The sequence below is a fragment of the Terrapene carolina genome, unplaced genomic scaffold, assembly GCF_002925995.2.
Source record: "Terrapene carolina triunguis isolate 2854851 unplaced genomic scaffold, T_m_triunguis-2.0 Scaffold139, whole genome shotgun sequence".
Taxonomy (NCBI): domain Eukaryota; kingdom Metazoa; phylum Chordata; order Testudines; family Emydidae; genus Terrapene; species Terrapene triunguis.
In genome coordinates this window covers 643,550-669,188 of record NW_020664490.1, presented here as the reverse complement: position 1 = coordinate 669,188, position 25,639 = coordinate 643,550, and positions in this window count along the sequence as shown.

Below are 25,639 nucleotides of genomic sequence, written 5' to 3'. Positions count from 1 at the left end.
GAGAAGAATGGAATGTTCTATGGAGGAATGCAGTGAAAATTCCTAAAAATGTCAGAATGAAAAATATTGGGCCTGATTCTCCTCTTTGCACTGGTGTAAATCAGAAGTAACTCCACTTAGGTCAGTATAAAACTTGTTATTATTAGGCGCTCAGTACACAACTGGTGTGAGTGAAGATAGCTGGGCCCATTAATAATAAATATATACACAGGGCATACCTAACCCTCAAAACTATAATTGCCAAATAATGGATTTGGCAAGAATTAGTGTTTGTTTGGAGAGAGTCATGGGTAAAAACAGGGTGAGGTTGAATTTTGAAAAATTTTGTTGGTCACATTAAAACTTTGCACAATGAAAAGTGGTAGCTGGCTTAGCAAATGCTTTGGCTAAGTTTTTCAAACCCTATAGCAGGAGATTTTTGATCCAGGTCTCACTTTACCTCCAAGCTCCTAAATTTAGAGGGATTTGATACAAGGTTCTGGTGTGGCCCATCTCTAAAACCTTAGTTTGTATATTCATATTTCACTTATTAAAAATTGAATCTGTACAGGTATCACAGAGCACATGTACAAGTGATAAGATTGTTCAAACCTGGTTTGAAGGCTATATAGTAACTCTTCAAATTAAAAGCAGCAAAGAGTCCTGTGGCACCTTATAGACTAACAGACGTATTGGAGAATGAGCTTTCGACGAAGTGGGTATTCACCCACGAAAGCTCATGCTCCAATACGTCTGTTAGTCTATAAGGTGCCACAGGACTCTTTGCTGCTTTTACAGATCCAGACTAACACGGCTACCCCTCTGATACTCTTCAAATTAAAGACCTGTCAGGCATATATTTTATCTATGCTCCACTTTTAGGATGTTGTATCTCCCACTGGAGTTAAGGTCAGTTAGTTTCCTGGACTTTAAGGCCCATGTTCTCCCTACAGCTAACAAGAGCAGAGAAGAACCAAACCTTGTAGAATTCAGGGCAGGGGGATTGAAAGTGGAGGAAGCAGTGGCTCCATGGAATGTTGCCCCTTCCCCTTCATGCCACAGATGCCTCCTTCCACTTCAGTGCAGTTGGGTTGAGGCCCTGTGATGGGCAAGCCAAAGGTGGGATAGAGTAGGCCAGGAGATACTGCCTCACATCTTCAGGGATGTGTAAAAGATTCTATTAACCCTGTTGGCATTATCTTCCATACAGTTTCCATAGCACAGGATGGAAAAATCTCACAGGATGGAAAAACTCCCTGAGCAAGGAGACCATTAAATCATCAACTATGACTTCCCATCTAACACAGGCCAGAAAATTACACCAAGTTATCCCTACACTGAGCCCAGTACAGAGAGCACTGGGAGGCCATTACAGAAACCTTTGGGAGCCCACTAGATCATCATCTGACCTCCACATATTTTCATCTAGGCCACATATTTTCATCTAATTGCCCCTGTATGGAGCCCAGTAATTTGTATTTGGCTAAAGCATATCTTCTAGAAAGGCAACCAGTCTCGATTTGAAGACATCAAGAGCTGGAGAATCCACTGCTTCCACTGGAAGTTTCCTCCAATGGTTAATCACCCTCACTGTTAAAAATTTGTTCCTTATTTTTAGTTTGAATTTTTCTGGCTTCAGCTTCTACCCCTTGGTTCTTGTTAGGCCTTTCTCTGAAGACCTCTTTATTTCCTGGCATTTCCTCCCCATAAAGGTACTTATACATTGTAATAAACTCACCTCTCAATCTTTTTGTTCTTTTTAAATCTCTCACTGTACGGCATTTTCTCTCTGCTCCTACTCCCCAGTCTATCTATTTCATTATCCCTTTTTGCTACAGCGTTCCACTGGGAGCTCATGCTGAGTTCCTTGTCCACTATAACTCCTAAAACTTTTTCAAAGTGACTGGTTTCCAGCAAACAAGCCCCCATTTTGTAGGTTTAGCCTGTGTTCCTTGTTCCAAATGTATGACCTTGCATTTAGTTGTATTTAAACATATTTGATTTGAATAGGCCCATCATACCAAGCGATCTAGAGTGCTCTGTATAACTGCCCTCTCCTCATTATTTATAATCCCACCAGTCTTTGCATCATCTGCAAATTTTATCAGCAGTGGTTTTCTATATGGGGAGGAGGCATTCGGGAGCAGCTGCCAGACAGAAGCACATAGGAACTCAAGAGTTGAGGAGGCAGTGCTCCTATGATTTGCGGGTGTGGAGTAGTTAGGAGGCTCTAGGAATCAGACACTCACAGCCAATCAGAGTGCATAGAATTGGATAAATGAAAATTCATGGAACTGATCCACTGTAAAACTAGAGTAACACTGTGGCCCATTACATTAATTGTGGACTTGTAAATTTTAAGGCCACAAGGACCATCATGATAACCTAATCTGACCTCCTGAATAATAACTCAGCCCACAGAACCTCACCCAGTAAATCCTGCATCAAGCCCATAACTTCGGATTAAAGTAGAGCATATTTTTAGAAAGACCTTTAATCTCAATTTAAAGATTTCAGTGACGGAGAATGCATCACATTTTTTGGTAAGTTGTTTAAGTGATTAATTACCCTCACTGTCTATGTTTTGCCTCTTATTTCCATTCTGAATTTGTCTACCTTCATCTTTGAGCCACTGGAAGTTGTAATTCTATATTCATTGTATGCCTACATCTTTAATTTTACAAATAATATTTGACTCTTTCTCACTGTTAATCACATTGAAGGCCCTAAATTAATTTAGGGGAGAGAGAGAGAGAGAATTTAGTACATTATAATATGTTTAAAGTTTGCTGTTGATAGAAATTCTTTCTAAAGAGAAAAAAATATTCAGTTATATATCATGTGTTATATGAGACTGTAAGACTGGGCAAAGGGTGTGTGTGTGTGTGTGTGAGACAGACCACAGCTCTGTTCAATTTGCTGAAAAAAAACAGGATGTTTTGTTTATAACAGCAAGGCAGAAATTATTCCCTTTTTCTTATTTTAGCTGAAAATAATGGTGCCTGCTCCATAGGGCATTTTTAAATAAGAAGGTTTCAGATTTTGAAATATATAAGCTCATGTTTCTTATTTTGGTGCTTCGGTGTCAAACAAGAAGAACATGCTGTACATTGAGGAGAGGATACTGCACAACTGAACTCCATGGGAGCTTTGCTGTTGTTTGGCATGCACGCAGCATCAGGTCTTTACTGTAAAATTAGGAAAGGGGGTGCTACTTCTGCACAACCAGACCAAAACCACTGTCAGCTTACAAGGGTTTGCGCAGGAATAGTCAAGGTGACGCTAGCTTTGTTGCCTGCACAAATCTGGAAGATTTGAAGACCACTTGCCTTATAATCCAAAGGGATTTTTTTGGTGGGGAAGGTAGGCGGGGGGCTGAGAGAGAGATGGGGAATGAACAATTTAACAATGATTCCCAAAAGAGCATAACTGGGAATCAATATTCTATGGGGAGGACATTATGTATGGCAATAGTGATTATATTGCATAGTAAATCTTATATAATCCTGAATGGAAGCTAAAATAACAAGGAGAATGTATATTTTAAAATAAAATTGTTACTGGGAATGTAAATAAAATGTAAATGATTGGGCAGAGTCATGAGGAGTTATAATCCTGCATTAGCAAAAGCTTCTGATATTACTCTTAAAAATGAAAAAGCTTGTTTAAGCAACAGACAACAATAAATATGGGCCCAAAAAATAAGTGATTGACATTATAAGACAGAGTAGAGATTTCATAGATACATTCTAAGAGACTCACAGCAGTTTACTGTGCATGGCTATAATGAGGGACCCATCCTGCAAGTGCCCCACAAACCCTACTCCCACTGAGGTAACTGAGAAGTCAGTTTATGAGACATTAATGGAGCTTAGCCCCCATCACGTGATAGCAAATGCACCCAATTAACCATGCATTGCTCCTGGGGAGATGAGTAGCTAATTGGCTCCTGGTCAGCAGGGGCGGAGCTAAATTATCATAAGTAGACTGAAGAAACTCAGTTGAGAGAGAGACAGCAGAGGAGACAGGTCTCTCTGTCTGAGAGAAGCCCAGGGTTACGGTACAAGGACAGAGACAACAGGAACAGTGCAGGCTCCTGCCAGGTTGGAGAAGCCCTGAGATAGGGGCTGTAAGTAGAGAAGAGAAGACTTCAGTAGCCCAAGAGGGCAGAAGAACTATTCAGTTTTGTATGGACTTGTTTGATACCCCAGAAGGGTTCTGAGTTTAGGTGACTTGGCCTCAGGGCTGAGACACAGAAGACTTGGGGCCAGAGGCAGGTGGCAGCAGGAGGTGCTGGAGCTGAAGATAGAGGCAACATCCTGTATGGATGCAAGGGAGCACTCCAAGGGTGAGAGAGCCCCACCACAAGGATACGTACGGGACTGGCCTCTCAGCTTATGGCTGAAGTCAATGGGACTATTTACAGAGTGAAGGTACTACTCAATACAATCTGGCTTTATTGTATATAGATAGCAAACATCCTCATTTTTATATTATTATGTCTCAGAACATACAAAAAGCTGGTTTTCATTGACACTGAGGCCCTTTTATATCACTCTAGCAGTGAAATGGGCCACTCCCATTTTCAGGCCCCCTTTTTTTTCAGTGACAGAGATGTGTAAAAGGCCTTCTGTGTAAATGTGAATCAGGCCTAAGTGTTTTTAGGGAATAAGATCCTAACCTGCCTTGGCCTTACTAGAAATTACGAAAATATAATTAAACAGGTCCAAATAACTTGAATATATCCATCTCATTACCATACCCTCTTTGTAGTCTGTCTAATACCTTCTTTAAGACAAGACCATAGATATGGATCCTTCATTAGAGCTCTTGTAAAACTTCACATTTAAGAATGGGGGGGGGAGGGATAGCTCAGTGGTTTGAGCATTGGCCTGTTAAACCCAGGATTGTAAATTCAATCCTTGAAGGGGCCACTTAGGGATCTGGGACAAAAATCTGTCTGGGGCTTTGAGCAGGGGGTTGGACTAGATGACCTTCTGAGATCCCTTCCAACCCTGATATTCTATTCTATGAAGAACAAAGAGGTTGCTGAACCTCTGATTAGAAACCAAGTTATAATTCAGTGCTCCTGCATTTCCTCCAGTGCATTTGGGATGACTGTATTGGAAGAGTATACTGTGATCTCGGGGATTGGATGAAACCATAATTTGGGGAAACAAAATAAATTGGGATTGAAAAATCCTGAGTCATCTCTGTGATCCTGACAGCAGTACTTTGCACTGGGGTAAAAAATCATGTGTAAATAATAATCACTGAAATTAAATGTGTAGATATTGGATACTTTCTCAACTTGACCCACTAATAATAATTTTATTAGTATACTGTATTGCTATCAAAGGCTTCTATAGTGTAGCTTTCAATTATTAGGTCATACATTCCATTTCAAAATGACACAAAGCTTTAGCTGACTTTTCCTCATAAGAAATATTTGCCAAATGTGTTTTGCCACCTTTTCTGTTGCTGTGTTTTTCCTAATCTTGGAAATGAATTTAAGATGAATTTGCCTAAACCGTCTCAAATTATATTTATAAGTACCATACTAACTCTTCAGCACCTCAGTGCCACCGTTATGATTAAACACACTTAAATTGTCCTGTACCCATTGTACTGGGGATTTTAATCTTTCCATGGATCCATGTCTACACCACTCAAGTTACACATGTCTCACTTGCTCCTGAGCTAGAGTAACTGTATTGTGTCTTTATTCTGTTTCTAATCTCTTCTATATAGGTTCTTATACCACACTCATCACCATAGTATCTGAGCATCTTCCAGTAGTGCATTAAGTGACATGACTATCATCTGTCAAATACATTGTTTTCCCTCATCCTCTCTCCAGGAGAAGAATTTTATGTGCAGTGGAGTGTTTTCTTTTGGTAGTTGGTTGTGCGGTGGTGGGATGTTGGTTTTGCCTCGGGTTTGGTTTGTGATTTATTTGATTAAACACTGCATTTTCTATAGATTTTGTGAAGCTATTCCATTTTTATATTATTAACATTCCGTAGCCTCGAAGATATTTTTTTAAATAATGTAATAAATTAGGTGACATACATGCTTCCAGGCCCAGTGTTTTGTGACTTCCCATTGCAGAGAAACGTTCCAATGGACTTGTGCAAATGATTCCTAGTCCAGTACATTTTTAGAACAGTTGTTCTGTAGCAATGACCAAGAGAAAAATTATTCCCAGCAGCAACATCCACCAGCATCAGGCAGTAGTCACAGTTCCATACCCCACTAAGGCTACACACCAGCACACAGAACCAGTGCTTAATGGGGCAGCCCCTCAGATGGTATAAATGGAGCTATGTGAGGCTCAGTTCCAATGGGTTTCCTTGCACCAGAGAGGTGAAAAGGGTGATTGCTTTTCTGCAATTGGAAAGAAGCATCTCTAGCTTGTGCTTGCAACATAGTGATTCTAGTCTGTGACCCAGCCAGTCTGGCCATGGCTGGTGATTTCATGAGACCAGGCTTTTGTTTAAGGGTCCCAGTATGGATGGAAAAATAGCAAGGATGGCCTTTCTTAAGGTAATTTGGCACTTCCAACCCCAGCTGGAACTCAAGTGTAGAGGCAAGTGAAAATGGAAAATAAAATGTCAATTCACAGAAAGGGATCTGATTAGATGGTACAAGGAAAGTGTGAAGGGTTTGGGTTGGTTCTTATTTTTAGCTGAACCTGTTGCTACTTCTCTGCCTGTGATATGCTCACAATGTAATGCTCCCAGGGCCGGTTGGAACATTTTCAGCTAAATGTTTTTTTTCACTGAAGTCAAAAAGTTTTATGGAAACATAATGATTTTTGACAGCATTTTTGATGGGAAGATTTCTGAGGTCCAGAATGGATTCTCCAGTCACTTTCCAGAAGGAGGGGGAGGGGCAGGGGAGAGAGAAGCAAATGAAAAACCTGACTTTTTTGATCTGAAAATGGACATTTCAACACAATTCAATCTCATGAAAATGTATGAAAGATTTTGGTTTCATTCCATTGCAGGGGGTATGGATCAGCTTTCACGTTGCACTCCCCATCAGTACCTGGCCCAAGCCGGGGAAGCTAATGAGCCAACCAGTGGACCAAATTCAGTGATGAATCCTGGTGACGTGCCACCTGAGGCATGTTACACATATGCTGAGAAGATTCCATTGCAGAATGAAAAGAAATTTCAAAACCTCAAAAGTTGTTGCAAAATGGAATAGTCATTCTCTGGCCACCTCTGAATGCACCATTAATGGATTTGATCCTGATCTCACTAGCTCAGGTGTTAAACTGGCATGACACCATTCACTTTAATGGAGTTACTCCTGATTAACACCAGTATGAGATAAGAATCAGGCCCAGAGACCTTAGAATTTATCCAGTGCTCAATAAATCATGTGTATGAAGGGAGATGTTGCCTCCCTACACAAGTGAAAATTATAAATTAAATACAAATAATATGAATATATGGGGGGAGGGAAATACTAATGTCCAATATCTCTATTAACAGTGCAATTAAACTTATCATTTCAGTAAACAAAATAAATACAGTTGAAAAAGATATAATTATCAGCCTGCTCAAATTCAGAAGAAAATATATTTAAGTATTGGCTCTATTTCAAGGCTTCTGTTCTAATCTCTGCCTGCATTACATTTGTGTTACTGGTAAGAGGACATCAAATTTAACATAAATACTAAAAGCCCAGTGTGCCTTGTGAATGGTTCTCCAGTGGATTTCTATAGTGCACTACATGTGTACCAGAAGAAATTCTACAAAGCTGTATGAGCAGTAATTACATCTTCTTTTATGCTTTGAGTAATCTGAGGAAACACTGTTTTTTAGAGAGGAAGAGAAAGCACGACAATATTATATATTAACATCCAGAGGATCTCAGGGAATGAGTTCTTAATAATTTTCTTTAAGACTTTCTGACTTCAGAGAATGTAATTGAGTTTTCCTCCAACAAACAACCCCTGCTCCACATCATGGAGCTATCCTCCACCACACACATCTTCTTGAAAAAAAGTTACACTCCCTATATAGTAAAAAAGTATCTTACTGTGTAAGGAAGGAGTGCAAAAGCTAGAAAATAACAAGACACAATGCTAATAGATAAGACAATAAAAGATAACTTTGTATTCATAAAAAAGGTCAGCATTAATTAGAACAAGGGCAACACTGCCCCAGGACTGAGGAAAGTACCAGGAATAATTTAACCTGAGTATGAAATGTAGGGAAACAACATTGCTCTATATCTACTATGACCCCAATTTCACAAACTTCAGTTAATCAGAACTTCCAGTAAGCCAAAGTTCACCTACGTGCCATAGGGCTGCTCAGTGGTCCAACAGGAGGGAAATGTCAGGCTGTATTGTTGTTAATTATTATGTGTATTGTGTATATTATGGTAGCACCTGGAAACTCCAGTAGAGTAGAATGGAAAAGGTTGTTTGTTTGGTTTTTTAAAACCAAAAATATCTTGGTTTTCAGCAACCCAAAACTGAAATTTTTTGGCCAAATACTGCTGCAAACTGCCTTTTTTTTTTTTTTTTTTTGGCTAAAACTCAAAAATTGTTTGACCAAAAATGTTTGGCTTCTGGCTTTTCTTTTTCTGTTTAAATAATTATATCAAAATTTAATATTTAACAAATTATAGATCCAGACTCTCTGCCAGTCATTCAGATCTGGTCATCTTCTAACTTTCAGGTTTAGCCAGTTAATTCTCCAGTTATCAAATTCCAGAGCTGTAGACTCCTGTTCAGTTAAGTTAGGGCTCTTCACAACAGGACTATTTTTCTCTTCCCAAAGGGAGTATTATTGCTACTGGGGCCACAAGACAATTCAACACAATTTGGAAGCAGGTGAAAATGACTAACTACCTTGAGGTGCAGATATATCCAGTGACTGCGTCTGGTGTTATCCAGTATTTTTCCTCATCCAATTTGGTCAAGATTGGGTCTCCTGGCTTAAGCTTTGCTTTAAGCTCTTGCATAAGCTTTAGGCTGCATGCTGATAAATAAAGAAGAGAGCCTGAGACCTCTTAGATTTGACATCTCATTCTCACATTCTTTAAGCAGCATGACTTATCGTGAATATTTACTCAAAAGTTAGCAGTGTTATACTGATCCATTGACCCATAAGCAGCTGAGTCAGGCTTACTCCTGGGACTGAAGAATGGGACTGCCCTACAGCTCAGTAGAGCTAATAATCAATTTTGTTAGCTGTAGAGTTTTATTAGTAATTTATACTGTGCTCCCTGCGGGGTCTATTCTCTTGAATGCGGGGGGCTGGAAGTAAGCTCCTTGAAATTTCATCCCAGAAGCTTGGAAGTCAGCCCTGGCAAAGTAATGAGCATTGTCAGTGACTATTTCTAACAAAAGACAAAACTAGAAAAGATGCCTTTTAACTTCCTGTGACCTACTGACTTTTGAGTCTCGTGAGAAGCAGAATTTCTACAAATTTAGAAAGATAGCCACTGGGAGCAGATAGTTATTTACCTTTTCTCGCCACAGGTCTAGTGCTACTCTGCTGTAAAGCTTACTAGGTACTACTTTTGATATGAACGTTTCTTTGAGTTGTGTATTTGTTGTTATTCTGTACAACTTGCTTGATTGTAGGTCTTACTCTATGCCGGAGTATTGACATTCCAGCTTACTCATGGCATTTCTAGAAAAGCCCTGTTATCCTGATGTATCCTTTCTAAAACATCCTGCAAGGACAGTGGGGCTACAATGTCATTCCCAGAAGTAATTGGACCTTCAGTTTCAAAGAGTTTCATCTAATTGTATAATAATAGAAGTCATGGACCAGATTTGAGGTCCTGATAACTAACTGGGACAGCCATGCTTATAAACTTTGGTCCAGTTGCAGTTGCATATCAGCACTAGTGGCTGTTTTAATCAGTTCTAATTTCTGTGGTGAGGCTAAGAGGCCAATAAAAATGACACACACTTGGGCTGCTATATTATCCAGAGCCTCCAGAAAATCTGAGTGATCAATAGAGCTCTTTGATAAGGTGTCAGCCATTACTAGGGACTTCTTTGATGCATGTGCTACAATAACTTTGAATCTTATCAAATGTGTGAGTAAATGAAGATTTTTAAAGTTTAAACTTTTTCTTTAAACAAACTGGGGTCAGAGGCCTGCAATTGGCTGATTAGCCCCACCTGCTGCACCTCAGAAAAAGCTGTAACTCGATTAGCTGACTGTATAAAAGAGGGCAGCAGGAAATGGAGGGGGGAGACTGTACACCCTGCAGAAAGCTGAGGAGCCATGCTCCCAATTGATTGCTACTGGAGCTACTGAAAAGAGGGAATTGCTTCAGAAACCAAATGGACAGAAGGGAGACTGTGTGAAGTCCTTTATGCCTGAGGTATAAGCCAGGAAATGTTGGGTTGCTGAAGTTACTGGTGTGAGGGACAGACTTAGGGAAGGGACTACTGGGCCTGCACAGACTTTTGAAGGAAGAGTCAGTGAGGTTTTGATTTGTTTGTTCATCAGGCTTAAAATCAAACTACTAACCATGCTGGAAACTGTTTCCACTGGATTCCCTGAGAGCGCTCAGGCAGAATTACCCCAGGGAGTGAGCTGGCTCAGCAAGAGCAAAGCCTGGACCAGGAGGAGGAGGGAGCTATCAGAGAGTTCCCAATCCTTTTACACGTGGCATCTAAACAGGGACTGACCTGAACACCTTCCATTAAGAAGGGCATGGAGGAGATACTCTAACTGACAGTGAATCAACAGCAGGCGGAGAATGAAAGGACTCACAAGTTCCAGGAGGCGTTGCTTGCAGGAAGCCCAGCTGGTTGAACATGAGCAGAACAGACAGTTCCAAGTAGAAATGGCCCAGCTGCTCTATCAGCAGCCACTGGGAGGGGAGGGCTGCCCTGAAGCTTCACCATGTCTTAAAGATGGACAGCAGTGGTGACCGGGAGGTGTACCTGACCACTTTCGAGCACATCATCACCACAAACACTCAGTAGAGGGGTACAAGGCAAGTGCATCATCTTTAGACAGGTAGAGCAGCCAGTAAAAAGGCCTTGGGGCAGAAATGGAGCTAATTTTGGCTGAGTGCTGCTGTGAAGGCCCTTCGGGGTGGTGAGGAAAGGTAATTCTGAATGTACTGTGATGTTGCAGGCACTGCTCTGCAACACCCCTGGCTGCACTTGCCATAACACACTGACCTCTGTTGAAACCAGGCCCTCTCCACCTGAGTCATGTGGTTGTTCACCCTGATTTTCCTAGGTATATACTCCACTATGACTCACTTTGCACAGACAAGTCATCTGGCTAATGGGGATCAAGTCTATGCTGAACCACCTGCCAGGGCCAGCCCACAACATTTTGGCACCTGAGGCGGGGAGCTCAAATGACGCCCCCATGCCCTCTCACTTGGGCCAAAACTTTGAAAGGTCTCAATTCTGCCTTCTTCCTGTTCTACTCCTCTCATGGTACTGCTCTGCTACCTACCCCAATAAAGGAGAACTAACAACTTAAAATGCCTTGTTCAAAAATTTTAAGTAACACTTAACTTTCAAATGCCTGAACAGCAAATGTAACTTTTCTTGTCTGCATAGTAAACACTGGCATTTTTATCTGTTTGAATAATCAAAGTGGTCCTTTCTGTGCCTTCTTGGTTGCAAAGATTTGAACTGCTTCCTGAAGGTCCACAGTCTGGGCCAGCTCATGCTCTATTGAGATGGTTGCAAGGCCGACCAGCCTCTCCTGTGTCATTGTGGCACGTAGATGTATTTTTATTAACTTCAGCTTGGAGAAGCTGCGTTCTTCACTGGCAACTGTTACAGGAAGTGTGAGAAGTATGCGTAGAGCAACAAAAGCATTTGGAAAGAAGGTGGTCATCTTATTTGTGCATATATATATATATATATTCCAGAACAGCCTTTGGAGTTGATTCTGCAAATGTATCTTGAAAGGGCTTTCAGTTCATCACCTAAATCACTTGCATCAATATCGCGCATGTCATCATGTGTCAACACTGTCTCTAGTGCCATGCGTTGCTGGTGTAGGTCTTCTTCAGGTATAGTGAGAAGTTTTGGAATATCATATAACATCCCAAATATACTGCTGTGTTCCTTGAGCTGCATGAAACGTTCTTCAACTGACTGTATTGCACAATCTAGCACCTGATTAAAGAATTCAACTTTGAATTGTTATTTGGGGTCTCTTATGGGATTATCCCATGCCTCGTAATCAAAATATTGTTTTCTTCTATGACTCTTGTATTCTTGAATGGGTGGGAAAGTAGCTTCAGTGTGAAGTTCCTCTGCCAACTTCTGTGCACTCTTCAGAACATTTTGAAATCCCTCATCTGACCGGTAAGACTGTAGGTATGACTTTGCTTTGTCCAGTTGTTCCAGATATACCAAGGTCAACACCTTGGAGTCTCTTGCTTACTACATTTATTTCAAACAGTATGTCATGCCACAACACTAAGCCACACAGAAATTTGAAGTTATGTATGTTTCTGGTGATTCTATTTCCCTCTGCCACTGTTCTCCCTCGAACAGTTCCTGTCATAGCATTATCCTCCATAATGGCAACTATGGCATCATCTATCTTCCCAATTTGGTGGTTCATAGGCTTTATCGCCTCCACTCGACTTTCCCATCATGTGGCACTCAGTGGTTTCAGTATCAGAGAGGATGTTCCCAGATGTTGTTTCAAAATTTGCCATTGATGAGTTGATGCAGAGAAAAATACATAGATGCTTTGAATTACATTAAAAAATTCAGCAGCCTCACTAGAAGCTGATGCTGCATCGCTGACCACTAAGTTCAATGAAGGAGAACTGCATGGGACAAAAAAAGCTCAAGGGTTTAACTCTTGGATCCGTGTCTGCACTCCTCTGTTCTTTCCTCTCATGTTGGCACCATTATCGTAGCCCTGACTTCTCCTGTCAGCTATCGCAATTCCCGTATCTTCCAGCTTTTTAAGAAGTACATTTGTCATACCAGCTCCTGTAGTATCATCAATGTCAATAAATTCTAGAAAATGCTCTCTGACAGTCACCATTGCAGGGACATTTTCACTAGGTTCTGTTATTGTTACAAAACACACCATTAAAGTAATTTGTTCTGTATGGCTGATGTCAGGTGTGCAGTCCAGAATAACAGAGTAATATCTTGCTGACTTCAGATCTGCCACAATCTTCTGTTTGATTTTTGTTGCCAGTGACTGTATGATCTCATTTTGAATTGTTTTTCCAAGGTAGTGGTGTGTGTACATTTCTTGGGTGGTGACTCTTCTTAGATGCTCCTGGAGTACAGCATCAAACTCAACCATCAGCTCCACAATTTTAAGGAAGTTTCCATTGTTTGGCACATACAGCTGATCTGAAGTGCCACGCAGTGTTAGGTTTTGGGTAGCAAGCATTCTCGCAATGGCAATGAGCCTTTTCAGAACATTTTGCCAGTAAAGAGACTCTGATGCAATCTTCTCTTGATGCTGATCATCTGTGGTGGCCATCTCAAGCTCTTTCCACCTATGGAATGCTCTCTGGTGATTTGCTGCCTTCTCGTGGCATGCCAGATTTCTAGCCAGATTTTTCCAGCCCATTGTTCCTATAGAACCCAATGTGGCTTGAACATTGGACTGGAAGAGTTTGCAACAAAAACAGTATGCAGCATTCTGGGTTTTTGAGTACATAAGCCATGGCCTCTCCACTTTGTCACCATTGGGGATTTCACACCAATAATGTGTTGGATGGAAACTTCTATTTTCATTGTCTTTGGGGAACATGAAGTTTTTCACTTGCTGTGGCCCATTTAGTACAAGGAAGTCCCTCAGGCTACTGTTCAAGTGGGTCCACAGTCCTGGATCATCTAGACTTAAGGAACTAAACTCAGCAGCAGTTGTTTCTTGCGCCTCCACCACACTCTTCTCTGATCTACACTTTTCTTCAGGAATGTGCATGGTTACATCCATTTGAGATGGAGATATGGATGCTGCAGTAGCTGCCAGGTCACCTGCACTCTGACTAACTGGAAGATCAGGCATCTCCTCACCACTCACATCCTCACTGGGGCCGGAAGGCTCACCGTAAACATTTGTGTCTATGTATCTCAGGAGAGCTCCTTCCTGCTTAGATAGAAAAGCTTCCTTTGCTTTCTTTTTCTGAATGCTGCCCCGAGGGGCGTTTTCTTCTTTCTCTCATGACTGCTGTTCTGTGCCAGCTATAGTGGCTCTCAACACTCAGTTGAAGGGGACAAATAAGCAGGCTGGTAGCAGGGCCTGAGTGAGGGAAGATATCAGTGTCTTAAGGGCCTAACTGGCTCCTACTACTTCAGTTGACCGCCTGTTCTCCTCAAGTGGGTTCAGGGAAGCAGCAGGAAACAGGAAACTCCCTGAGAAGCTGGTGTTAATCAGTCCAGGCTCCTGGGGGTGCTAGAGAGGTACATAAGAGGCTCCTCCTCCTCTCTCTCCCTGCAGCTTTCTGTTATTCCCTCTCACCTTTTCTCTTGCCTGCCTGTTATGTCTCTTGTGCCCTCCTTCCTCCAGCACAGCACTCCACCATCTCTGTGCATCTAGAGCACAGAGAATACATATGCACCAGCGGCAGACACAATTTTCTACACTCTGGGTCCTAGTGGCGCCCCCTCCCACAGTCTGGCACCTGAGGCGGCCGTCTCAGTTCGCCTCATGGTAAGGCCAGCCCTGCCACCTGCTGATTATATGAGACAAGTTGCACCAGTTTATCAACAGAAGACTAATCACATGCCCAAGTTGTCATTGTTCGCAATTGTTGAACACATACTGTATTTTCTTCTCCCTCCTGCTGCTACTAGTTGCCTGTCTGGAGTAGCAAAGACAGCTTTTTGAAAATACCCAGCTTCCCTTTTAGGACCTGCAGTATCTTATTACATTAGAAGTAATAACACCAATTTCTCTTCTTCAGTTCCCTGGGGGGACTGAAGAACATTACAATGTGACTTAGGCCTGGTCTACACTAAGAGGTTATGTCGAATTTAGCAGCGTTAAATCGAATTAACCCTGCACCCGTCCACACAACGAAGCTATTTAGTTTGACATAGTGATCTCTTTAAATCGATTTCTGTACTCCTCCCCGACGAGGGGAGTAGCGCTAAATTCGACATGGCCATGTCGAATTAGGGTAGGTGTGGATGGAATTCGACGCTAATAGCTCCGGGAGCTATCCCACAGTGCACCACTCTGTTGACGCTCTGGACAGCAGTCCGAGCTCGGATGTTCTGACCAGCCACACAGGAAATGCCCCGGGAAAATTTGAATTCCTTTTCCTGTCTGGCCAGTTTGAATCTCATTTCCTGTTTGGACATCGTGGCGAGTTCATCAGCACTGGCAATGATGCAGAGCTCTCCAGCAGAGGGGACCATGCAATCGCAGAATAGAAAGAGGGCCCCAGCATGGACTGATCGGGAAGTCTTGGATCTGATCGCTGTGTGGGGCGATGAGTCCGTGCTTTCCGAGCTGTGATCGAAAAAACGGAATGCGAAGATCTACGAGAAGATCTCAAAAGCCATGACGGAGAGAAGATACAGCCGGGATGCAACGCAGTGCCGCGTGAAAATCAAGGACCTGAGACAAGGCTACCAGAAGACCAAAGCGGCAAACGGACGCTCCGGATCCCAGCCCCAGACATGTCGTTTCTACGAGGCACTGCATTCCATTCTAGGTGCGGCCGCCACCACTACCCCACCACTGACCATGGACTCTGACGATGGGGCATTGTCGACGGCCGCTTCCTTGGAGATGTTCGCGGACGGGGAAGATGAGGAAGGAGATGAGGAGGACGAGGCATTCGACAGCGCTTACAACGCTGATTTCCCCGACAGCCAGGATCTCTTCATCACCCTCACGGAGATCCCCTACCAACCCTCCCAAGGCGTTAACCGTGACCCTGAATCAGGGGAAGGATCAGTTGGTAAGTGTTTCAAACATGTAAACATTTATTTTGAACAGAACAGGAATGGAATATTAACAATGGGTTTTTCATGATTACTTTGCCCCAGGCACTTAACTTTTTAGTCCTTGCCAGTGCAACCACTGCAAAAGTATCTCAAAATGTCCGGTTTTTCATGATTAGTTTGCCCTAGGCGCTCTACTTTTTAGTCCTTGCCAGTGCAGCTACTGGAAAATTATGTCAATATGTCCGGGGATAGAGCAGAAATCCTCCTGGGACATCTCCACGAAGCTCTCCTGGAGGTAATTTGAAAGCCTTTGCATCAGGTTCCTGGGGAGAGCGGCCTTATTGCGTCCTCCATGGTAGGAAACGTTTCTGCGCCAGGCTAGCAGCAAGTACTCCGGGATCAGTGCCTCGCACAGCATGGCGGCATACGGCCCTGGTTTTTGCTGGCATTCACGCAGCATGCGGTCTTTCTCTGTGTCCAAAATCCTCATCAGAGTGTCTCCCGACATACCCCGGCATCCACCTCCCAGAGGCTGGCGCAGATTAGGCGGCGAAAGAGAAGGACACAAGACGAGATGTTCTCAGAACTTATGGGCTGCTCCCAAGCCGAGGCAGCACAGCAGACCCAGTGGAGGGAGAACATGTCGCAATACCAGCGATCACAAAGCGAACGGGAGGACAGGTGGTGGCAGGAAGACCAGCAGGCGACTCAAACGCTGCTTGGACTAATGAGGGAGCAAACGGACACGCTCCGGCGCCTTGTAGATGTTCTGCAGGACCGGAGGCAGGAGGACAGAGCCCCGCTGCAGTCTATCTCTAACCGCCCTCCCCCGCCACAAAGTCCCATCGCCCCCTCACCCAAAGTCCCAAGAAGGAGGGGCGGCAGGGGCCGTGAAAACAGTCACTCCACCCCTGCAGACTGCTCAAGTACCACAAGGCTCTCATCCCCAAAGATTTGATAAGTCCTTTCCTTCACTCCAAAAGCACCTCACCCAAGCCCCCGTCCCAGTTTCATCCTCTAACTGTGTAGTTGTTAATAAAAAATACGTTTCTGTTAATTACTGTTTCCGTCATGTTCTTTTAGAGGACAGTGTGTTTGAAGGGGGGAAAGGGGGTTGGTAATTGGAGAGGACAGTCACCTTTACCAGGGTACAGACACGGGGGCAGGTTCAGCAGCAGGTCACACACACATTGCAGTCACTAGGCACCCTGGTCAGTCTGGGAGGTGGTTTTCATGTTCTGTGGGGGGGGGGCTATGTGAGTTTGTGGCGGGGGAGGGCGGTTACAGATCTTATGCAGCGGTCCTTAGCCTGGATGACAGAGCCACACAGCAGGGGATCTGTAACCGTCCTCCCCCGCCACAAAGTCACATAGGCCTCACACAAAGAGTCCCGAAAAGGAGGGGTGGCAGGCTCTGTTGAAACAACCAGTCCACCACTGCGGACCGCTCTAGGAGCAGGAGCCTGTCATTCCTCGAGTTTCAACCCTTTACCACGAAACCCTTAATAAAGAAAACGGTGTTAATGAACAAAGTTCCATTTATTTAATTTTTAAAGGTGTGTTGGAAGGGGGGCAATGGGGTGAAGGGGGTATGTAACTGGAGAGGATAGTCAACATTAACTGGGTAAAGAAACGGGGGCAGGTTCAGCTTCTCTTTAAACAAACTTAATAGTCACAGGTTACCCTGCTCACTCTGGAACCTAGCTTTCAAAGCCTCCCGGATGCACAGCGCGTCCCACTGGGCTCTTCTAATCGCCCGGCTGTCTGGCTGGGCGTAATCCGCAGCCAGGCGATGTGCCTCAACCTCCCACCCTGCCATAAACGTCTCCCCCTTGCTCTCACAGAGATTGTGGAGCACACAGCAAGCTGCAATAACAATGGGGATATTGGTTTCGCTGAGATCAGAGTGACTGAGTAAGCTTCTCCATCTCCCCTTGAGACAGTCAAAAGCACACTCCACCACCATTCTGCACTTGCTCAGCCGGTAGTTGAAGAATTCTTTTTCACTGTCCAGGGCGCCTGTATAGGGCTTCATGAGCTAGGGCATTAGCGGGTAGGCTGGGTCCCCGAGGATCACTATAGGCATCTCCACATCCCCAACAGTTATTTTGTGGTCCGGGAAGTAAATACCTTCCTGCAGCCGACTAAACAGACCAGAGTTCCTCAAAACACGAGCGTCATGAACCTTGCCCGGCCATCCGACATTGATGTTGGTAAAACGTCCCCTATGGTCCACCAGTGCTTGCAGCACCATTGAAAAGTAGCCCTGTCTGTTAATGTACTGGCTGGCCTGGTGGTCCGGTCCCAGGATAGGGATGTGACTTCCATCTATAGCCCCACCGCAGTTTGGGAATCCCATCGCGGCGAAGCCATCTATGATGACCTGCATGTTTCCCAGGGTCACTACCTTTGAGAGCAGTACCTTAACGATTGCGTTGGCTACTTGCATCACAGCAACCCCCACGGTAGATTTGCCCACACCAAAGTGATTTGCGACTGACCGGTAGCTGTCTGGCGTTGCAAGCTTCCAGAGGGCTATGGCCACTCGCTTCTGGACAGTCAGGGTTGCTCGCATCCGGGTGTCCTTGCACTTCAGGGCAGGGGACAGCAACTCACAAAGTTCCAGGAAAGTTCCCTTACGCATCCTAAAGTTTCGCAGCCACTGTGATTCATCCCAGACCTGCAGCACTATGCGGTCCCACCAGTCCGTGCTTGTTTCCCGGGCCCAGAATCGCCATTTCACAGCATCAACATGACCCATTGCCACCATTATGTCCACGGCGCGGGGTCCCGTGCTTTGCGAGAGGTCTGTGCCCCTCTCAGACTTAATGTCCTCACCGCGCTGCCGTAGCCTCCTCGCCCGATTTCTCAGCATCTGCCTCTGAAAAAGGTGGATGATAAGGTGCGAGGTGTTGACAACGGCCATAACTGCAGCGATGATCGCAGCGGGGGGCTCCATGCTCGCAGTGCTGTGGCGTCCGCGCTGTCACTCACCAGAAAAGTGCGCGAACTGATTGCCCGCCGGCGCTTTCAGGGAGGGAGGGAGGGAGGGAGTGAGGGTTGAATGACGGCAGTTACCCAAAACCACCCTCGACACATTTTTTTCCCCAGCAGGCATTGGGGGCTCGACCCAGAATTCCAGTGGGCAGCGGGGACTGCGGGAACTGTGGGATAGCTGCCCACAGTGCACCGCTTCCAATGTCGACGCTTGCCCCGTTAATGTGGACTCACAAAGTCGAATTACTGTTCGTAGTGTGGATACACACGTTCGACTTTGTAATATCGGTTCCACTAATTTGATTTAAGTAAAATCGAACTACTCTCGTAGTGTAGACATACCCTTAGGGGACCAGTTCAAATAGGGAATAATGAATTATGACTAGCCGCTCTGAACAGTTACTCTGATGGAAGTTACTCAAGATGGAAACATTTTGTGCAAAAGATTTGTCAAACACTTACAAAGAGATTCATAAAAATCACTGTTGGCACACATTTAACAATCAGAAAAAGGGACTTAATTCACAACAAATAATTTAGTGAATTTGATCACCCAGCTCTCCCTCACTTTGCATCATAACATAAAGGCATGACAGCACAATGTGATGCACAAAATGACGTGAGGGTCTGATTTTCAGAAGATTGACTTCAATGCAAGTTGTAGATGCACCTCTTACAATCAGGCTGTAAGTCTTGGAGAACAAAATGATGATGGTAACCCTAATCTAAATCAAAGCCAGAACTGTTATGTTGGCAAATAAACTTGCACAGCAGTTTCCAAGATAATAACAAACTGAAGGGATTGTTGTCCAGTACTAACAATACTGCTGGGTGGGGTGTAATTGGGGGAGGGGGCTATTATGGCTTTTCATTTTGCCAACTGATATATCCTATACCAAGAAACATTTGACACTATAAAGCAACCACATATCACGTTCCTCAAGAACTTTAAAGAGCTACTTTCTAGTGTTGGCATTACATAAGTGCCAAGCATTTCTGAGCAAGTCGTAAACTCTGGGGTTTGTTCTCATGTCTGAAGAGAGTCGTTCTGATCAACAGGTTCTACATACAGTCATCCTGACCTTCTTTCCCAATAGTTGTCAAGACTGTGGAGTGTAAACACTCTACAGGTTACCAAAAAGTATTGCAGCCATCCAGCTCAGAGGGTTTAAAACTGTGGTCCAACAACCACTAATCCATGGAGGACAACTAGATGACCCATGCAGCTGCTTCTGTCATAATGTTTGTGCATCTAACTGTCTTCCAGGATGACTCATTTTAATTTTCTCTCAAGCCTGGATGCTTTATAGTTTTCCAGAGGCTTCTTGGCCAACTAAAATTAAAAAAACCAAAGAAACTCTTTGCACCCTCTGTAGTTGCTTCTGCCTTTTCTTTCTTAAATGTTTCTTTAGGGATGACAATAACATAGAAGGGGTAGCCAACACACAGGAGGGCAGAACCAAACTCAAAGTGGCCTGGAAAGAGGTGAATGGTGGCATGCCTTCAAGGTAGAAATTTTGTTCTAATAAATGTAATGCCCTTCATTCCGATAAAAAGAGCTAGCCCAGCTACAAAGGGCCTATGCGAATGAAACAACACGTTGCATTTTGAGTGACAAGTAAATTTTCCATTTATTTTCTTTAACATTCTTTTAATATTCCTTTCCCGTGTATCCTAGCATTACAGTCACTGCAAGCAAGGTGTTAAATCTAGACCTGGATGGGAAATGTTTTTTCCATCCTGTGAGAATTTGAGTTTTCAGCAATATTTCCTGTCCTGAATTGGACCCAAAAGTCAAAATCTCACATTTTTGCAAACTACACACAAGAAACAAAATTCTAATTGGGTCAGTCCAAATGGTACATTTTGATTTTAACATTTTTTTCTATAAATAACATTTCTAAATGAAAAGTTAACTTATTTTGACTTTTTTTGCTTTGAAAATTCCAAAACAGGGCATTTAGATAATTTTTTTTCAACATTTTACAAAATGGGAAATTTGTCAAAACCAACCCTTCTTGCAAACACTTTTGGTTTTGACGAACTGGCATTTTTCTAAAGAAAAAGTTTTGTTTGAAAAGTTCATGACCAGCCCTAGTTAAATTTAGATTAGGGAATTCTGGAAGGTATGTAGCCCATAAGAATGTCTCCATTTTAAGAAGCATGAATAAGTCTGAGAACAACTACCTAGCTCCTGAAGACTCTGGTTTATTTCTGGACTGTCTTAAATCTTTCGGAACCTTTTTATACAAAAGGAAAGGCCCATTAGAAAACTGATGCCTGCATATGGTGAAGTTAACTTACTGAAAAATGTCCAGAATCCCTTTCTTACTGCTCTGGCTCTGAACAAAGACCACCTTCAGGCACATTCCTGACACCAGGGCAATTGCCTGGCCAAATTTCAAGTTCCTGCTACAAAAGCATAGAAATGCTAGAGCTTCTCAAGTAAACAGTTGAAAGCATTTTTCAACATGGGCAAAACATGTTTTTCCCTAGTCTGATACTGAGAAACAGCAGAATTGTTTCTGGTGAAGCTTTTTAAAAAAGTCTGGCAAAATTATAAGCAACTGAAAATAGGGTCTTGCAATGGAAACTGTTAGGCAACCTTTATCATAGGCAGTGCTATCAGCTCAACATGTAATTTTTGTTACAGTATCACCCTCTCCCACCAAGGATCTGGCCAGGATCAGGCCCTGTAATGATATGCACTGTGTGCTCAAAAAGAGTTTAAAATCTATGAATTGTATTTGTTTACAAATGTTGAGCACTGTGTTAATAATCATTGTTAAATTTGCAGCAATTGTCTGTTAAAAGCTTAGTTTCCTGTAGATATTGCAATGGTACTGCCAACCCCAGGCATTGCCTGCCCCAGGTATTCATTTGGGCACAAAAATCATGGGATTTTTTTTTTAGTCATGATTTTTAAGACAAACACATATTGGGTGCTTTTTATTTGCCTACAGGTTTCTGAGCCATTAGGTGCACTTGCTTCAGGTTTTCAAGCTTTTCTCCATAACCATGGGGGCTAGAAGCATAAGCACTTAACCTTCTGTAACAATGTTTACAAAACCCCTATAAATTGGAGTTAAAACTCTGTTCCTGAGCAATGAGTGAGAGATGTCTGCAGTCACTGAAAGAATTGCAGAGAAACTACCATTGGAGAAATAGGGCTGTAATCAGCTGGTGCTGATTCCCCATCAGGAAATCGCTGTATGAGAGGAGAAGAAAGAGGATGTTGTTGTTCTAGGAGCTGAACTAAAAGTGAAATAGACAGACAAGAGACCAGTGAAAGACTCTGGTTAAAGGCTATTACTGGAAAGACTGGATATGGGAAACCTGATTCATTTTATTTGTTTGAACTCTGGCTGTGAAAAGCTATTTATTGTGGTTTTGCTCTTTGGCCACAAAGGGCTGGTTTTAGTTTGCATCCCAGCAAGATGCTAAATAAAGGTGAGACGATCTCTGCTCCTAAGAGACATGACCATGCTGCAACAGGTGCACACCCAATGAAATAAACTACATGTACAAACTCTGCAGCTGTGTGCTCCAGATCCATAATTGTGCATACAGAGCCTGATCCAAAGTCCTTTGAAATCAATGGACAGAGCCTCACTGACTTCAGTGGGCTTTGGATCTGGCCCACAGTGAGACTTATGCATCCACATCTACCTGTTTCTTCAGCAGGGATGTCTTTGCTATAGACATATTTTTTAACAAAGTTTAGCCTTTAAAGTCCTCTAAATCCTACATACATTTTGTCCAACACAAAACAAGCCAGTGCAAACCAGCATAGCAACACAGTGTATTTTACCACAACAGACCTACTTTTTGGACATTGTGCCAAGACTTTGACATAAGCATTGCAGAATTGTTTTCTCTGCCAAGGTAACAGCTCAGCCATTCCCTTTCTGAGTTGATATCCTTTTGTTATCAGCTTTTCTTGTGAATGAGCGCCTGACGTGTTTGGAAATGAAGTGAAATTCAGTTTCTCCTCATGATTGCAAAATATCACTTAAAAAGACTGAGAGCATTTGTTTTCAGAGAAACTTACGTACGTTGTGGTTAAAACATCCAACTGTCATCTTGGATGAAGCAATATCAGCTGGCAGAGGAGGGCACACCTACTACCCGTAAGTCCATAATTGTGGACTAAGATGAGTTCAAAGAAATTCAGCTTCTCCTATAGGGCACTGGTGCACCCTAAAGTTGTTCAAAATGAAGGGCTTGATCCTGCAGGTGTTGAGCACCTGCAACACCCAGTGATTTCAATGGCACCTGAGGATACCCAGCTACTTTGGGATCAGAACTTAATACAGTGTGATTAGTCCTGGGATCCAAGAATATCTATGACATTCATTCTTGGGACTCTAACAGAGTCAGGGCAGATCTAGGCAGCAAAATCATCAGATTGACTAAGAGGAAAACAAAGGTCCTTTAAGCAGAAAATGTTGCTCCTCCCTTTAGAGGACTGGATCCTGAGAGAGATTGAATGCCCTCAAGTCCCACTGATCCTGGCATCTCTCAGGAAGCATTTAATGCAGGCTGGGACCCACAGAGAACTTATATCAGCAATAATAGACATATATGGTATTGATGACTGGGTCAATTGGAAAATTTGGCATTTATTGGCTCTGGTTTGGATTTGGCTTTCCATAGTCAACAGTGTCTGAGCTTGGTCATGGTAGAGATGGGGTCCCTGTTACCCATTTCTGGATAGAAAATACCTTCAGGGAAAATTGGACTAGAATGTTATTTCAAAAACTGAAGATAGATAGTTTCTAAATAATGTTTAACTACCAATCATCAGACAGACACCTCTAAATCTTTTATCAGGTAGCAGGATTTTAAATAAAAAGAGCTTTAAGAAAATATTTCAGGGAATATATAGTTTGAGTATCTTAATATTTTTGTGGCATTCAAAGAATCTGTTTTCTCAATAGATATTTCCTATTTTTCTTCATCTTCGTGCCCACCAAAAGTTTTATATTAAGTGATCTTTATCCAAATCTTTTTCATGGGTGGAGTTTCCCAGTTGGATAGGATAATATAATATCCCACAGCTCTGCAGGTTCTCCTTGTTTGGGGGTATTCAAATTACTGCCTAAATTTTCAACAGACGCGTATCTCTGCTCGGTGAGCAATTTCTCATCTTCTGTCCGTAAACAGAGACCTGGAAGTTCCCCAGGAATTCGTAGCATTCCATTGGGGTTCATTCTCAGCTCAACACTGTGTCTGAGCTCTATGCTGATGCTCTGGGATTCGAGCCATTTGCATAATGAGGCTCTCTCTCTCTGCCTGCTGATGACATACAGCTGTATTTTTCTTTTAAGGCCATTTCTTCCCAGTGCTGTTTTATTGTTGTCTGATGCCTGTAAGATATTTGCAGTATAATAAACTGCAATTTTTTTGTCAGGATTGAATTTGTTTGGAGGCACCTGTTCCTGCTGTCACAAGACACCTTGTTTCTATATTAGCAACAGAACTTGCCTCAATCCTTACATGTCACTGTGATGGGGTTCACTCACTGCAGGTGGCATCTCCTTAGGGATCAGTTCTCGCCTGGTCTGGTGCCCTCTTTCATAGGTTATTCAAGCTGTGACCCTTCTCTCTCTTCACGACTCAGGGTGCTCCCTTTTCATGGATCGGCCCTTTGGCCAGCTCACTATATAGTCCTCCCTTTCTGGGGTAACGAAGTGTCTTTGGACCAGCTGCTCAGTTAGCATCTCCAAAGCTCCTGTGCCACTTCCCAGTGGCTGGTAGGGGAACCCAGGCCAGCCCTCTTCACTGGATTCCAGCCCAAGGACCCTATAACAAGCAGCCAAGGTTCACACAGTCCTACCCTTTGCTGGTGTTTCCCTGGGCTTCTTCCTACCTAGCCCTCTCAGGCATTCTTTTACCACAGCTCCTTTGGGGTTGACCCTTCTTCCAGGGCTAGAACCCCAGGGTTTATTCTTCCTCTTGGGTTTTCACCTCCTCTACTCTGTGCTCCCAGAGAGTAACTGCAGACTCTCTCCCTGCACCCCACTTCTGCTGCAAAGTTCCTGGCTTTATAGTCCTGCCTACTCTTTCCCAGCTGGGTTTCTTGTTCAGTTAGGCCTGGATCTCCTCCAGGTGCAATTTAAGTGGTTAATTGGCCACGTATGCACCTAGCCACCAGCAGGGGCAGCGAGTTATATGGGTCCGTGGTGCCCGGGCTCCAGCAATATTCAGGTCCTGGGGGCCCAGATCCACCAATGTTTGGGGCTGGGTCTCTCCCTGGCCCTGCCTGCCCCTCCCCTGCACGCCTCCCCCAAGTGTCCCCTGTCCCCCACTTGCTGCCCCCTCTGCTCTGCTGGTTCCTGACATCAACTGCCACCATGGGGTCCTAGTGCCCCCCAACCACTAGTGCCAGGGCAGGCTGACCCTGACCTTCTGCCTCGGACCCTTCCCTTTTCCAGTGGTACCCTCCACCAGCACAGGGGGCCCCCCACCTGCAGTCACTACTCCTGCCCCACGCTGGGCAAGAGGCAGCCCCATCCCCCATCCCTAGTAAGGCTACAGTGAGGGGCAGCAGCAGGGGAGACGGTGCATATGCGATGGCAGCCCCCTCCTGGCACCCACCACAGGGGAGGCTAGGGGGCTTCCTGGACCTGAGAGGGGCCCTAGGAGCACGTGCAGTGACAGTGGTGCGAGGTGAGTGTGCTGCCGGGGAGTGGAGAGGGGGGAGTCCTCCTCTCTGGCCCCAGCCCAAGGGCAGCTTGCCTGCACCTCAAACTCCTAATCCCCA